The sequence below is a fragment of the Canis lupus genome, chromosome X (assembly GCF_011100685.1).
Source record: "Canis lupus familiaris isolate Mischka breed German Shepherd chromosome X, alternate assembly UU_Cfam_GSD_1.0, whole genome shotgun sequence".
Taxonomy (NCBI): Eukaryota; Metazoa; Chordata; class Mammalia; order Carnivora; family Canidae; genus Canis; species Canis lupus.
Window position 1 is genome coordinate 37,647,041 of NC_049260.1, and position 6,077 is coordinate 37,653,117.

Here is a 6,077-nt window from a genome sequence, read left to right on the forward strand (position 1 = left end):
TGAAGCCTACTTCTCCCTCTGCCTGTGTCTCTGCCTCCCTCTCTCTCTCTCTGTGTCTCTCATGAATAAATAAATAAAATCTTTAAAAAAATAAAATAAAAATAAAATAAAATTGGAGTAAATGTTGCAAACTACTCCATAATCTTTTAGTTTAAAATAGCAAATAATGTCTTTAATTATTCTCCATTAACTAAAACTAAGATTCTAAAACAATGAGTTCTATTTATTTCAGGATTTTTTAGATGTCCCTTGCTGAGTTGTCAGGTACCCACTAAAGATGGTCTGCTCAAGGATTAGTACTCTGAAAAAAAGAGGGAAATAAGGATATTTCCAGTGTTTACAGGCTGCAGATTTTCAACCTAATGCCTAGACTTTGTCTTAGAATAGTGTTTTTATTATCATCATCATCATCATCATCATTATTTAGTGTCAAATGGAAGATTCTTGGAGTCTGAAACTGTATCCACTAAAAATGTATTTTCTTCATTTTCTCATATGTGCAAAAGCCTAAACAGCTTGGGATCTGTTTGTATTTTAGGGTCAAGGAGCAGGTTAGCTTAGAGACAGCACTCTGGATTTTGTAGTAAAACTGATTTATTTCAAAGCCCCTCTCTGCCACTAATTAATTTGAATCTCAGTTTCTATGCCTGAACTAACATGAAGGGTTATTGTGATAATCATTTGCTAATTATGTAAAATGCCTGGTATTCAATCAGCAATGAATAAATGGAGAACATTTTTATTTTAATTCCATTTTGCTGTTTTGGAGGAGAATTATACCTAATACTAATGGTCTTACAATTTTCATGCCTCTATGCAAGGAAATATTCTACATTGTGGCCAATTGCAAGACAGCTAACACTCTTGAAAGAATAAATTAGCAGTATTCTCAAAGTTTATTCAATCCAGTCTACACATCTGATTTTTTAAAAGATTTTATTTATTCATGAGAGACACAGAAAGAGGCAGAGACACAAAGGGAGAAGCAGGCTCCCTGCGGGGAGCCCTATGTGGGACTCAATCCCCAGACCCCAGGATCACCCTCCCACCCCCCAGCTGAAGGCAGATGCTCAACCTGTCAACCACTGAGCCACTCAGGCGTATACATATAAGTAAGTATATGTATACATGCTAAGTATGTCTAAGTATACATACAGCTTTTGTTTTCTCTGTTTTAAATATGATTCCACTGTTTTACAACTTCTAATGTTGCAGAGAAGTCAAAAGTTATCCTTATTTCATATACTTTGTAGGTGATCTAGTTGGGGTTTTTTTTCTGTACTAATTTAGGATCCTCTTCTTTATTTCTAGACTCCTGAGGTTCCAAATAAAATACACTGCAATAGACCTTTTTTTTTTTTTTTTCATTCATCATGCTGGGCTCTTGTGGGGCTCTTGCAGTTTGGAGACTCAATTCTGGGTAATGTTCTTGCATTATTTCTTATGTAACGCAGGAAAAAATTATTCTGGGAAGAAAATGATCACTTTCAGAAGCCCTTATTTGCCTGTTCTACTTTTTACTTTGTAAAAAATCTTTTGTCTTTATTGTAAACAATTTCATTTTTTAATTTCAATTTCTAGGATATTTCAATGACTGAATATTCCAATCTTTCAATCAAATTTCTTATTTTTAATCATATTTTCACTTCCAAGAACTCATTCTTTTAATTTTTATTTTTTTAAGTAGGCTCCACACCCAACATGAGGATTGAAGTCACAGCCCTGAGATCAAGTCACATGCTCTACCAACTGAGCCAACCAGGCACCTCTCCAGAAACTTATTCTTAATCCATGATGATACAAGTTAAGTTCTTCTATTCTCTGCATTATCTCAATTTCTTTGGTCTCTTTTGCTGTGCCCATATCATCCTCCAAACATTTGGTGATTCTAGGTAGCCCATTCATATTTAAAGCTGAGATAACAAAAAACTGATCAGAAGTTCTTTTCTCCATGGGTAGGCTTTGTCTGCCAATGGAATTCACAATTACATAATCAAATGGCCAAACAAATGTTTCACTGAATACCCTGCAGATGTCAGTATTTGTGGATCTTCTCTATAGAGAAGTTCAGTCTTAGCAAATAATCTTTGAATCGCTGCCAGGGGAGTCTGAGGCTGGTGGTCTTCGTTCTGGTGATGGGAGGATTGGAGTTTCACCTTCACTATGCAATCTTTCACTCAATCCCTTTTATGATCTCTCCAAAGTGCAATAATGTTTTCCAGTGCCCATAGATCTCACAGGCCTTACCAGGTGCTCCTTCTCCAAAAAGCAGCTGGCTTTATGTAGGGTGCAGTGGACTGCTAAAGCTTCAATTATAGCACCAGCTGAGGGAAAACACCTCAGCACCTGTCAATATATGGTGCTCTCTCCCTCATATTTGAATGAGTCCAGAAACCAATGGGCATAAATATGCATGACCCCTCTAACTAACTATTGGATCTAATAACTGGAATTATTATTTTTCCAATTACTACAAACTTGAGTTCAGTGAAAGTGGATATCCTAGCAGCCTAAAGAGAAACCCCTGCATCAGAGAAGAGAGGTACAGTCCCAGGTGTGGAAGCTGACACTGATACCTGGCCATTTGGGGCTTCTTGTGCCACTGAACCAACAGCCATGGAAGAGGATCACTGTACTGGGTAAGTGATTTATTCTGATTACCAGGGAGAAATTTGGCTGTTACTACACAATAAAGGCTAAAAGGACCATCCATGTTGAAACTCGGGGCATTTACTATGGCACATTTTAGCTGACCATACTCAATAGTCCTGATCCATGAAAAATTACATCATGGCAGTAAAAATTAGACATCAAAGACTCAAATCCTTTAGGGATAAAATTTTGAATAACCCCCAGGAAAGATTACCATCCAGCTGACACACCAGCAAAGGAGAAGACCACATGTAATGTGTTGTAGAAGAAGGAAGCTATGATAATCAACCTAGCCCGCATAACCATTTAAAGAAGTGGAATCGAATACAGCTATGTTTTGTGTAACTAATCTCTTTTGCCACACTATATTATGTGAACTCTGGAATTACCTAATGTTTTATACGTTAGGTAAGAATATCAAGAAATTTTTTATCATCCTGCCATGATACAACAACTAATGGGACTTCGTATAATTCCTCTGTTAGGAAAATGAAGATTTTATTCCAATGAAATACAAAAGTGGATATTGCAAACCAAAAGGAGTGGACTGTTGGAGATGCTTCTGTTTGGCACCCTTTCCATACCATTTTCCACTATTTTTTACCTTTTCTCATTCCCCACTGTCCCCCCCACCACCACCATAAGACTCTCATAATTACAAGCTGGCCTACATGGACCATCCCAAAGGGCTCCTGTTGGGTTACGCCAGTGGGGAGCCCTGGCATTAGAATGCAGGGAAGGGAGGGGGGTGTGAGACTGGGGATTTATTCCCTTGGTTTTCTCCCTGAAAGGTTGCCTGGAGCTGGCTATTTTCCTCATCCAAAGGTCACTCATGACTGCTTTTAAGATCAACTAACTCTTGGGGCATGTGGGTGACTCAATCAGTTAAGCATCTGACTCTGAATTTCTGCTCAGGTCTTGATCTCAGGGCTGTTCAATTGAGCCCCACAAAGGGATCCATGCTGGGCATGGAGCCTGCTTGAGATTCTCTCTCTCCCTGGACCCCTCTTCCCTTCCCTCACTTAAAAAAAAAAAAAGAATGACTTCTTTAAAAATAAAAAAAGCAACCAACTCTACACAACATTTTTTTCCCTTTCTCTTATGCTTTCAAGGTTAAAATAATAATATCTTGTCTGCTACTAGCCTTATGTTCCTGCATGTAAATAAACCCTTCGAATTATCCTATTTCAAGTGTACCATCTCTGTTTCCTATGGGAACTAGGTCTGATTCCATATATATATTACAATAGTTTTTATATAAATAGGTTTAAACAAATTTCTGTTCTGTGTTATTTAGTCTCCTTCCATATACACACATGCATACATACTATAAACATTTTGTCATCAGTAACACTGAAAATATTATACTTTGGCTATATCCCAGTGGACATTTGTCTTAATTTCCTGAAGATCCATTAAAGAAGTGAAGTTGATGGCTCATGCACTGTGAATATTTTTAAGTATCTTAACACAAATTTGCATATTGCCCTCCGGTAAACTTGTGTCAACTTATACTAATTTATATCGGGCCCATATGAGGCAATTTAATGCATTCAACTTTAGTTAAAGCTGGGTGTTAATATTTTATAATTTGCAAATTTATGGATGAAACAATTTCATTGTTTAATTTGCATTTCTTTTATTATCTCTTAAATTGAACATTTTCATATGCTCACTTTCCATTTAAAAGATTTTATTTATTTATTTGAGAGAGAGAGAGAGAACAAGTGGGCGGAGGAGCAGAGGAAAACAGACAAGCAAACTCTATGCTGAGCATGGAGCCCCACTGGGGCTTGATCTTACGACCCTGAGATCATGCCCTGAACCAAAATCAAGAGTTGGATAGTTAACCAATTGAGCCATCCAGATGCTCCTCACTTTCCACTTATATATCTTTTTTTGTAAATCGACTATTCCATCCTTTGCCTTTTTGTCTATGAGATTTCATCTCTTTTTCTTATGTCAAAATACTTACCCTTTGTCAATATTTATCCTTGATGACAAAAAGAGTAAAAACAAGAAATAAGGGGCACAATTGAATTTTTTTCAGGGTAGGATTACTGAAGGATTGAATCAGAGATATTTTTCAGAGTTATTTTTAGGGTAAATTGTATTCTATTCTTGAAAATACACAATGATTATCATTAACATCACCAGGAACTGCATGAATAAGTTATCAACAGAAAAAAAGGAGTCTCTTTGAGTAGATATCAAAACTTACAATATAGTGTTATTTAAAATGCTAGCCTAGAAAATAAGAGTTTCTCCATGAAAAGAGACTGGCATGGCCCAGTTTCATGGAGGAATAGAACTGTGAAATAGGTCTTGAAAGACAAGAAGGAAGAAAAATAATGATATAGAAGTATGAACACCTGCCCCTCAATTCATATCAGACTGTCAACCATCCAGTTTGTATGACAGAGAGTTGTGATAAGGACCAAATGACATAGTATATTGTTTCTGAAACTTAGGTAAGCCAGTTGATAGAGGCTGCCACTATGCATTTCTTCACACTCATCTTCAATTCCTTCTCCATAGCACATTTCCTAGAAAGGCTACACTCACTTCTTGTCTCTCTTCCAAGAGGGGTACCCATGTGCTATAACTGGTTATAAACAAAGAGCTTAATAGGGGCACTTCTTTTTCCTTCCTGTTAAGTGACAGATGCACTTTCCATTTCTGGTTGCCATAGTGAAAGGAGCTACCACCATGTCCACTTACCTGCAATGGATGGTCCCTGCAGAACTGCTCCAGCTTCCTGATGAAGAGGAACAAACAGACATTCAGCATCGACCCAAATAACCTGAAGGTTCTCAACTCCTTCTGTAACAATGGGCTGATACAAAGCTAGATTGTGGGCATGGGGCCTGGGACTGACAGTGGTGCTCATGAAACTGAGATCCCACCACCTCCTAATTGCAGACCACCATGAACCAGAATGCCCAGGCCACTCTAAGCAGCATCAGGCCCATGATCCACAAGAACAATTACCCCCAGATCTGCACGTGGTTGCCATTCGCACAACCAGAGCCATACTGCACAGCCAGAAGCCTGTGATGGTAAAGAAGTGGCCTGACCTACCAAGAGTTCCTGAGCACCTGCCTCCCACTTCCAAAGCAATAAAGATGTCAACTGCCTGAAAAAGAGAGAGAGAGAAAGATGCAGATGGGGCAGCCATCTTGAAATGAAGAAGCAACCCCCAACACACTAGTTTTGACAAAATAGAAAGAATTTTTTAAGCTGTGTTCTTGAGATGTTGCTCAATCCCAGCCTGCTCAACTTTGTACTGTCTCCCACCATACTTCTGATTATGTGAAAATCTATACCATTATCTGTCATCTACTGTGATCTGTACAGGCCATCATATCCTAACTGTTGGAAACATTGAAATTGGATGCTCACCTTCCCCAATTTCTAGACTCTTA

General features: G+C 38.1%; 1 pseudogene; it reads left to right on the forward strand.

Annotated features, from left to right (window-relative positions):
* Positions 1–5,361: 5,361 nt before the first annotated feature.
* Positions 5,362–5,792, forward strand: LOC111094965 (annotated as a pseudogene).
* The last annotated feature ends 285 nt before the right edge of the window (positions 5,793–6,077 follow it).